The sequence below is a fragment of the Geotrypetes seraphini genome, chromosome 8 (genome assembly GCF_902459505.1).
Source record: "Geotrypetes seraphini chromosome 8, aGeoSer1.1, whole genome shotgun sequence".
Classification (NCBI taxonomy): domain Eukaryota; kingdom Metazoa; phylum Chordata; class Amphibia; order Gymnophiona; family Dermophiidae; genus Geotrypetes; species Geotrypetes seraphini.
The window spans coordinates 83,042,664-83,054,443 of record NC_047091.1 but is presented as its reverse complement, the minus strand read 5'-3'; positions in this window follow the sequence as shown (position 1 = coordinate 83,054,443).

Here is an 11,780-nt window from a genome sequence, read left to right as displayed (position 1 = left end):
AAAAATTTTTTTTTGTATCTCGTTTGATCACATGGTTCTTTCTAAAGATGTTTATTCATCACGTTTTTTACGTTAGTGACGTGATGAACGTAAGTCCTAGTAGGTTCACATTGGATATTTAAAATCTCGGCGTTCCTCAAGTTCGCCGCCATTTTCAAAAAGCGAAATAGACAGAGAAGCCAGGATAATTTTCGTTCCGTAAGTTGCTATGTTAAATTTTGTAAAAAATTCTGTTTAATCAATATAACATCATAACGACTTTTAAAGCATTTTAAGTTATCGTTTGGTGTCATCAATGCAATTGTGTGTTTCAGGCACTGTCAACTTCTCCCCTGACGAAGCCACATCGGGTGAAACGGTGGACCCGTTGGGATACAACAGTGCTGACATTTCATTCAGATAAGTGCTTCTTAAATATAGGCACTATCTTATTAATGTATTTGATATTTATTTCTTAAAGATTTTTTCAAAATAAAAAAACACAAATATATAAAAAGAATTAAAACAATTAAAAAAGAAATAAAAAAGTATTGGATGCAGCAAGCATATGCCTGTTGCCAATGAATGAGACTCTGACCGATGACAAGCAATAACCACTATTTTGCTGGATGACTCGGTCTCTGAGGCACGGCTAAGCTTGTCACAAAATTTGATGGGAAGTAATTTTGTGTCTACGTGTTCCACCATTTTATTTTTTATAATTATTTCCACCATTTTGCCCAACATTGAAGTGAGGCTTACCGGTCTATAATTTCCCAGATCTCCCCTGGAGCCCTTTTTAAAAATTGGCCTAACATTGGCCACCCTCCAATCTTCAGGTACTACAGACGATTTTAGTACAGGTTACATATCACTAACAGCAGATCATCAATTTCATGTTTGAGTTCTTTTAGTACCCTGGAATGTATACCATCCAGTCCAGGCAATTTATCACTTTTTAACTTGTTGATTTAGCTTAGTACATCTTCCAGATTCACCGAGATTTCTTTCAGTTCCTCTACATCATCACCCTTGAAATCAATTTATGGTTCAGGTAAATCTCTTACATCTTCTTTCGTAAAGACCAAAGCAAAGAATTCAATCAGTCTTTCCGCTATGGCCTTTTCCTCCCTGAGCGCCTCTTTTGCTCCTTGATCATTCAACGGTCCCACAGATTCCCTCACAGGTTTTCTGCTTCTGATGTACCTAAAAAAATTGTTATGAGTTTTTGCCTCTTTTACAAGTTTCTGTTCATATTCTTTCTTAGCTATCTTTATCAATGCTTTCCATCTACCTTGCCAGTGCTTGTGTTTCTTCTAACTTTCTTCATTCAGATCCTTTTTCCATTCTTTAAATGATGTGTTTTTGTTTTTATTTTTGCTCTAATAGCCTCTTTCACTTCACCTTTTCACCACGTTGGCTCTCGTTTCCTCTTCTTTCCACCTTTGCTGATACGTAGCATACTTCTGGTCTGGGCTTCCACGATGGTATTTTTAAATTAATCCATGCCTGGTTTACAGTCCTAACCTCTGCAACTGATCCTTTTAGCTTCTTTTTAACCATTTTCCTCATTTTATCATAGTCGCCCTTTTGAAAATTAAACACCTCTACAGTAGATGTCACTCCTGGTATCAGCTCAAATTTGATCACGTTATGATTCCTGTTTCCCATCGGACCCAACACAGTAAACTCCTGTATTATGCCTTGCATTCCATTAAGAACTAAATCTAAAATAGCTCCCCCCTCTTGTTGGTTCCCGGACTAGTTGTTCCAAGAAGCAGTCATTTATGACATCTAGGAATTTTTCCTGCCTAGCACCCCCAGATGTAACATTTAACCAGTCAATGTTGCTGTAATTGAAATCACCCATTATTATACTGTCACCCAGTTCTCCAGCTTGTCTATTCTCTGAAAACATTTCTTTATCTGTCTGCTGATTTTGTCCCGGGGACGGTAATATAACCCTACCTTTATATTCCTTCCTTTCACACATGGAATTTCTATCCATAAGGATTTCATACTGCTATCTATGTCATGCAGAATGTTTATTTGATTTGATTCAATTCCCTCTTTAACATATATTGCAACCCCCCTCCCCCTCCAATTTGATCTACTCTCTCCTTGCGATATAATTTGTACCCAGGAAACACAGTGTCCCATTGATTGTCCTCCTTCCACCAGGTCTCCGAGATGCCTATTATATCTATCTCATCATTCAGTGCTATATACTCTAACTCTTCTATTTTATTTTATAGGCTTCTAGCATTTGTGTACAGACACTTCAAATTGTGTTTTTTCCTTGCAACTACAGGCTGCTGAGAAGACCGGGACAATTTGAGTCTTTTACTCTGCTTTCCTTTCAAACCCTCATGGGTTTCTTGCACCATTATTGGAACCTCTCTACTGGGACTCCCTAAATATCCTGTTTCAATAGTATCCTCCAAGGATACCTCACACCAAACCATCTGCTCCTGGGCGACTGTTAGCTTTCCCCCATATCTGTTTAAAAACTGCTCTATCTCTTTTTTAAACGTTTGCGCCAGCAGCCTGGTTCCATCCCAGTTAAGGTGGAGTCCATCCTTTTGGAATAAGCTCCCCCTTTCCCAGAAGGTTGTCCAGATCCTAACAAATCTAAATCCTTGCACCATCGTCTCAACCACGCATTGATACTTTGGCGCTCTATCTGCCTCTTGTGTCCTGCGCATGGAACTGGGAGCATTTCTGAAAATGCTACCCTGGAGGATATGGATTTCAGTTTCTACCTAAGAGCCTAAATTTGGCTTCCAGAACCTCCCTCCCACATTTTCCTATGTCATTGGTACCTACATGTACCAAAACAGCTAGCCCCAGCACTATCTAAAATCCTATCTAAGTGACACTTGAGGTCCGTTGCTTCGCACCAGGCATGCAAGTGACCAGGCGATCCTCACGCTGACCAGCCACCCAGCTATCTACATGCTTAATGATCGAATCACCAACTATAACAGCTGTCCTAACTTTTCCCTCCTGAGCAGAAGCCCCTGGAGACACATCCTCGGTGCGAGAGGATATTGCATCCACTGGTGGGCAGGTCCTAGCTTCAGGATTATTTCCTACTTCACCAGGGTGGTGGTCTCCTTCTAGGAGACCTCTCCTCCAACGAAGCACAGGGGCTACCAGACTGGAGGTGGGACTTCTCTACAGCACCCCTGTTGGTCTCCTCTATGTACTTCTTTGTCTTTCTCAGCTCCTCCAAGCCTGCTACTCTAACCTCAAGTGAATGTACTCATTCTCTGAGAGCTAGGAGCTCTTTGCAGTGAGCACACACATATAACTTCTCGCCAACCAGTAGAAAATCATACATGTGACACTCAATGCAAAAGACTGGATAGCAACCCTCTTGCTGCAGGACTACTGTCTGCATTAGAGAGCTGCACGGGAACCCCGCGGGTTCCCCCTTTGGGTCACGGGGATACCATGGGGATGCCCCCTTGGGTTGTGGGGATCCCATGGAGACGCCTCCTTGGGTCGCGGGGATCCTGCGGGGACCCCCCTCATGATCTCAGGGATCCCACAGAGTTGGAGGCAGCTCAAGCTGAGAGGCTCATTGTTATGCCTATGGCCAGGGGGTAACTGAAACTCAGCATACTACGTGACATGTCTCCTCAAGTCTGCTTATCTGCTATCCTGACCTCAGTGACCTGGGTATTGACAAAACAAAGAACAAAAGAACAGTAAAACCAGGTTGACCAGGTGTCCGAGTGAAGACAGCTGGTTTCTGCAACAAGTCTGCTTATCTGCTATCCTGACCTCAGTGACCTGGGTGTTGCCAAAACAAAGAACAGAAGAACAGGACCGGGTGTGCCTGAGTCATAGTGAAGGACGCTGGTTACTGCAGGATCTGCTTGTATAACTATGAACTCAACAGTTTTCACCCTATATAAGAACGGGACTTTTCCCCCAACATTAGAATCCACTTCGTTGCAACCACGGGACTGTCTCCCCTGGTCCACCCACCTATCAATTGCAGGGATTCCCAATTGTGAAGGATAGTGCTGCCTGGGATCACGGTGAAGCTATTTTATTATTATATTCATATATATATATAAATATAATAAAGGGTTATTGTCTATGCTTTTATATTGTCTGTGTGCTTTTCTGAGTGTCACTGATCATCCCATCTGACAGAAATAAGTGGCGGAACATATTGGTACCAGAAGTGGGGTGGTCATGTCGTCAGAAAAGCTACACAAAGAACAAGGGGTTGAGGAGCAGGCTCCCAATCCCTCCATTCCGGATTGGGATGACAGTATAGGTAAATTAATGGCCACTGAGTGGTCTGTAGAAGCAGGATTATGTGAATCCTGTACTTTTGGAAGTGGGGATCCACATGAATTATGTGCCTCCTTACAAAAGGTGAAAATCTCAAAAGGAAAAAAGCAAGAAGGAATTTCTAGACAAGGATGGATGATTTTGTCAGCATGGAGGAATTTGCATGAAGCTAAACTTGAGTTACAATTGAAATTAGGAGAGCTGGAAAAGAAAATGTGTAATCAACAGCATGCCATTACAATGCTACAATATCAGAATAAGTTGTTAATGGATTAGGTAGACACCTATCAAAATATAACAGAAAAGGCAGCTGTGCGATGTGCATGATATAAATACAAGAAACGGAGGCGGAAAGTGAGTTACAGAAAAGTTAAAATCTTAATTTATCATCTGCCGGATGATTGGGATCCAAACAAACGGGATGGGGATATTTGGGATTCAAATTCTAATAACAGTGAGGAGGATATATGTGTTGAAGGAGAGCAGGCAGAAAGTTTAGAAGCAAAGCCTGTGAGGAGACAAAGATTACAGGGAAATCTGCAGACAGGAGACAATCTGACTAGAAATAATGTTATGGAGGATGTTACTCAACAGGAAGTCATGGATATGATGGCACGCTTTACACAGCGGCCTGGGAAACCACTAATACAATGGGTAATTCGGGTGCAGGAGCTGGGCGCAGCAGGGATTATGTTGGATGCCACAGATGCTCCTAAATTTGTTCAAATTAGTCAAGAAGCAGCAGTACAAGATGCTTTACGGGAGGATCCTGATCCTGTAAAATATGCCCAATGGTCTTTACTAGAGATAATTGGTAGGGGTGTCACGAGGCGATATCCACTTGAATCTGATTGGCCCTCAAATGATAAAATTTTGTATACATTAAAAGATGCTCAAATGAGAATTAAGGAGGAGGCTATGAAGGTAGCCTTAGTAATAGGTCATGCTGTTACATATATGTCATTACCTTTTACAGTGTCCATGAGAAATAAAATTATCAAGTATGCTGCACCGGCATACAAACAGGTAATGATAATTTTGTTGATCAATCAAATAGGACTATTTTGGAAGCCTTAGAAGCGGTCCGACAGTTAGGAGATCGGAGGGACTGGAGACCTCAAAATACTTTTGATAAGAAGAGAAAAGGACAATCTAATTCAAACAGGGCTAATCGGGTGTCTCGGAGGAATATGTTTTTGGCATTAATAAAAGATGGTGTAAAGAGGGAAGAAATAGATGGGAAAGATACAGGGACGTTATGGGAAATGTACAAAAGTAGAGGACTGGGAAAGAAATCTATGTCTCAAGCACAACTGAACAAAGGAGAGAGGGAGGATATTTTGGTGCCAACGGCTCCTCCTGAGGAAACTGCTTCCACTCTTTATCCTGATTTAAAAAGGTGGAAGTGTTGGGAGGATCAATGATGTGAATGCCAAGCCTCAGTGTTTGCCTGGACCAAATTAGAACAGCGTCTGCATGTAGAGATAAATATTTATTGGAAATCTGGGGAGCAAAAGGTACAAGCTGTAGTGGACACTAGGGTGGAGGAATATAAATATCAGGATTGGGGGGGAAATTATACAAGCGGTACAGAAAAAAAAAACAGATTTAAAAATTGGACAATTACCAATTTGGGAATATACTGTATTGATCAATGAGATTCCTTAAAATATAATAGGGATGGATTTCCTAAAAGGGTTAACATTACAGCTTTCCGATGGAATCTATAGTTTTGGTAAATTGCCAGACATTCCTATGAGATCAGTAGTGGTGGGGAAATTATCCAAACCAATAGTAGTACCAATCTCCACTAAAATTGTAAACATGAACCAATGCATTTTTTACTATTCCTATAGTGGAGCAATGTCCAGAACAATATACATCTACCAGACTACCACAAGAATACTTACATAGTCCCACTTTCTATCACAAGATTATAGCAGAACATTTAGATAATTATACCTTACATGCAGGAGTAGAACTATCACACTATATTGACTAAGTGGGCAAAAGGATGCCGAGAGGTGATAGAGAAAGTTAAACAGAAGATTGTAAACTTCCCTTCTCCCCAAAGTAAAAAACAAACTCGGGCCTTTTTGGATTCTGGAGGCAACATATTTCACATCTGCGATGACATATGGGGTAGGTTGGACAATAAAAGAGTAGAAATATTGCTAAGTGACCTTTATAATGTATAAAGTTTTGTTAGATAGTATAAGGAAGTTGTACTCCAAGTGATTTTGCAAATGTGTCTTTTACCTCAAACTCTAACATTGTGAATCACTGTACCTTTACTTAAATCTCTCTTGTATGTTTTATAGATTAAAACGTCCCTGCTTGCATTCTCTTATGATTGTGTGACAGAGCTTGGAAATGGAAGAAGATAGAAAGGAGACCAGCAAAACTATAGAGCAATTAACTTAAGTTTCTATCTCTCTTTCTTTTAGAAGCTTAGCATCCAGACATGGTCATTAGAACCAATTACTGTGCCATATTTAAAATACTTCCAGCACAGTGACCTGATAGTGGGAATCCAATGGATACCAAATTTGTTTATGACTCTTTTGATTAATAGTGTGCTTATTTACAGATTAAATTCAACCCTGAATCATTGCCGATGGAAGAAAGCATGCTGGAGCTCTGTGTTTGTCTGTTTCTGTTATGTGTTGTCTGTTTTAGCTTATGGGGTACCCCAATAAACATCGCACAATGGCCATTTCCAGAGTTTTTCTACCCCTTCTATTAGTCCAAATGGTACCATATCCCTTTCCAAAAAAGATTCCCCCCATACAAGAAAGTTTCTTATGAAAACCATGCTCACAATGATTTTATGCTATGGCTCATACAGCCCAATTATAACTTAGTTAGGGGTTATATTATAAGAGGATATCTGAAGAGAAAAATTTAGAAAGCTTTATACTTGGTAAAATGGTGCTCATTGGTATTTGATATTTGCTAAATAAAATAAAAAATGGTCTCTCTTTATTTAACTTACCAGGTATAAACAGTGCAGTGCACATCTCTGACATAAGTTATTTTGGTATTACCATCATTACGTGTTTATGGTCTCTCTTAAGTGACATAATAATTATGTCCAGAACATAAAAAGGTGTATTTTCTAAATGTCCTACTGAATACCTTTAAGTGCATTAGTGTTGTTTCTCTTATCTCAAACAAATACTACCTTACACACAAGTATTGTGTCACATGTTATCACATTCTGTACATAAAGTGGTTTTTCTCCTTTTTCTTTTTCTTATCTTCTCTTTTATCACTAGGGGTGTTTATTGTAACTAAAGCATTGAAGCTAAACAGTCATGAATAAATATTTTCCTTGGAAAATCACGTACTGGGAAATGTTATTCCATATAGACTTTCATCCCTTTGTGATAGAATTGGTCAGCTCTGCTCTTATTCTTATGATTTGGCTAACATGCTGGGTTAAGAGAAAATTTCACCAGATCGAGAAGATGATGACACGCAACCAGACATACAGTGCCGTGCCATGACGCTATTATGTGGCACCGACTTGGGAATAGAAGTGAGCCTATATCCTGCCACTTCACATTAGGGCTGGTCTCTGGGGGTGGTGCACTTGACTCTTACGTGAGTGAAGGCATGTGAGTGGCATAGCAAGCCTATTGAAACTGGAGCATAGCCAGACCCTAAACAAAGCTACTAATGAAAACTGGATACCAGATGACTGCAGTGATCGATGGTGAATATGAAGCTACCCTAAATGTATGTAAGCCATGAGTAGGAGCACAAATATAATATTAATAAGATTATTAATTTCCATGATTCCCGATACATGATACTTTCAAGTAAAATGCCTAATTAGCAAGAAATATTAGAGAATGCAAAAATACCAGTTTTAGAACATAAGGAAATAATTTATGAATGGAAAATTAATTTTCCTATTTTACCTAAATGTAGAACCTGAGGTATAGTAAATACTATTGTTTCTGAAATACTGGCTGGCAAACAAGCATATTTTGGCTCCAGAGTAGCAGATGTATTTAGATGGGAAGGTGAATGGGTGCCAAATACTGTACATAATCATGAACTAACAATACGATATGATCAGTTAATGTTACATGTCGTCAATGATAACTGTGTTTTGGTTTTTATACCACAAATAATTAACTTTATCTCATTGATTTAAAACCACACCCTTAGATAGAAAATGGTGTAATTTTGATATGAAACAATGTGTCCTTTTACGGTGATGCCTTTGACATTGGGACCCCAATTAGGGTTTCCCACTTATCATGGGCAACAAATAGATGAACAAAATAAAACAAACGTGTCATCTATGAACCATGTTCTTTACAACATACCTACAATTTGTGCCAATGGACCATTCCACCGCAAGGTTATACCTTTATACAAGAAATATCACATAAATATGTTTGTGTTGCTAGCAGTACTGTTAAACTTGTGATTCCTGCTATTCAAGCTCCCTTTTCAGTATGTTTATATCAAATGTAAATATTAATTTTTCTTTTGCCGATGTACTTACTCCAATTATTTTATTGCCATCTGTAAAAAAAAAGCCATGCAAAATATAGCAATCCTAAATAAAGTAAATCAGCAATGTAACCTTACTTTGCTGCAGCATAAAATAGATACTGAATTTTGAAATACTAACTTGCATTCTGTGGCAGATCACATTGAAGCTACCACTGCACACCATTGGTGGGATGCTTTTACTAGATGGAATGCTACGGCACGAAAGGTGTTTCTTCATTCCTTACTCTATATTTTTGTTTAGCTATCCTTATGTTAACATTTCTTAATTGTGGGTTTACCTATTGTGTATACAACGGACACTCTCTCCCTTTATTCGGATGACTCCTTATTCAGAGGTGCAGACTTGAGGATCCAGGGGTGGACTGTTATGCCTATGGCCAGGGGGTAACTGAAACTCAGCATACTACGTGAAATGTCTCCTCAAGTCTGCTTATCTGCTATCCTGACCTCAGTGACCTGGGTGTTGCCAAAACAGAGAACAAAAGGACAGTAAAACCAGGTTGACCAGGTGTCCGAGTGAAGACAGCTGGTTTCTGCAACAAGTCTGCTTATCTGCTATCCTGACCTCAGTGACCTGGGTGTTGCCAAAACAAAGAACAGAAGAACAGGACCGGGTGTGCCTGAGTCGTAGTGAAGGACGCTGGTTACTGCAGGATCTGCTTGCATAACTATGAACTCAGCAGTTTTCACCCTATATAAGAACGGGACTTTTCCCCCAACATTAGAATCCACTTCGTTGCAACCACGGGACTGTCTCCCCTGGTCCACCCACCTATCAATTGCAGGGATTCCCAATTGTGAAGGATAGTGCTTCCTGGGATCACGGTGAAGTTATTTTATTATTATATTCATATATATATATATATAAATATAATAAAGGGTTATTGTCTATGCTTTTATATTGTCTGTATGCTTTTCTGAGTGTCACTGATCATCCCATCTGACAGAAATAAGTGGCGGAACACTCATCTTCTTTTTCTGCCTGCAGCACATAGCCAACCCAGAAGTAGGCTTCACGACAGTCAGGTACAGCATGCAGAGAGTTCCCAGTGTCTTTCAAATAAAGTTTGTTGCTTCCTTCCCTCTTGATGTCATCACCTTGCCTTTTTAAATGCCTAATTTTCACCGTGCTTTCTCAGCAGTGTTCTCCAGTTTTTCTGTAGACACCAATTCTTGCCTTATCCTCACCGTACGTAAGTTCTTTTATATATCCTATTTCTGATTTTATTTTCAAATGTTTTTATTTCTTTTTGCTAGTCTCTCTTTTGTTGCCTTTGACTCTGTAGATTAGTTTCGCTTTCTCCCTGCAAGCATGTGCCACATTGATCTTTTTTTTCTTTTGGTTTTCTTTCAAGTCTTCATCACTTCGACTCAATTGTGAGTGTTTATGGTGCCAATATTCAAGACAGGTAGATTCAATGTTTTATTTTATTCAATATGATTCTTCCCACTGTCAGTGTTTTTTGTTTCCTGCCGTTTCATATATAATCCAAGCAACACTCAGTTTTCTGTTTTGAGTTTCTTATTTTCCAATAGCTGCCCCAGCCTTCAGTTTTCATTTTATTTTTTAATTACCCTTTGTCCACAAATTCGTTTCGTTTTAAGTTTCTAGTTATGACCCTTGGTGCGCTTTATAACCCTACATGCCTATTTTCAAATTGCCTTCACATTAGCTTTATCTTGGCTGCAATCATATGTCTTGACTGTTTTCTCTCATTGATTATATTTCCCTCACTGCTCTTTTCTGGTGCATTTCATATGTCCCATTTGCCCCTCCACATTTTTATTTTCAGACTTTTTTTCTTAGGTATGCTTTTCTTCTCAAGAGCCTTACATAAATTGTTTTTCTTGCCATGCATTTCACTGTGAGTATAGTAGGTTGCCTTGCATTTAATTGTGTACATAATAGTTTACCATCTTTTATTTTATTCTGTTACTGCTCTGATGACTCGTTTTAGCATTTTATTAGATCATGTTTACACAATGTTTTATTCTTTTTGTATGTCATCTCATTTTTCTTCTGGTTTAATAACTTATCTAGCACTTTACTTTTTGCTCTACTAATGTACATCAGTGTTTTTCAACCTTTTTTGGGCAAAGGCACACTTGTTTCATGAAAAAAATCACGAGGCACACCACTATTAGAAAATGTTAAAAAATTTAACTCTGTGCCTATATTGACTATATATAAAGTAATTATCTTGAATAGGAATCAAATAAACACAAAGAAAGTATTTTATAATGCTGCCACCGCCAACAACACCGTTGGCAGCGGTGGCACTCAAGTGGCTAAAGAGCCGCAGTTTGCCGGCCTAGGGACAACACTGGAGGGTGGCCAGCTGTGCACCCCCTTGGGACGTAAACCCGGGGTGGGGCAGACTGCCCCCCCCCACCCTGGTATGCCACTATCTATACCTCACTCCCTCCCTATGACCAAAAATTCTCCTTTCTTCAATTCCCCGTGTACACAACCATCTCTTTCCCTCCCTTCCTCTCTCCAAAGTCCATGCCTTCTGTGTCCAAACACTCATTCCCTCCCTTCCTCTCTCCAAAGTCCATGCCTTCTGTGTCCAAACACTCATTCCCTCCCTTCCTCTCTCCCAAGTCCATTTCTTCTGTGTCCAAAAACGCATTCCCTCCCCCACCTCAGCATCTCTTTCCCTCCCTTCCTCTCTCCCAAGTCCATTTCTTCTGTGTCCAAAAACGCATTCCCTCCCCCACCTCAGCATCTCTTTCCCTCCCTTCCTCTCTCCCAAGTCCATGCCTTCTGTGTCCAAAAACGCATTCCCTCCCCCACCTCAGCATCTCTTTCCCTCCCTTCCTCTCTCCCAAGTTCATGCCTTGTGTCCAAAACGCACTCCCTCCCCCCTTTTGTGTTCCGTGTTTGCCTCCCAGCCCATCTTTGCAACTTTCTCAGCAAAACGAAGCTCAAGCCGCGAGGCTTGTCTTCTGCTTCC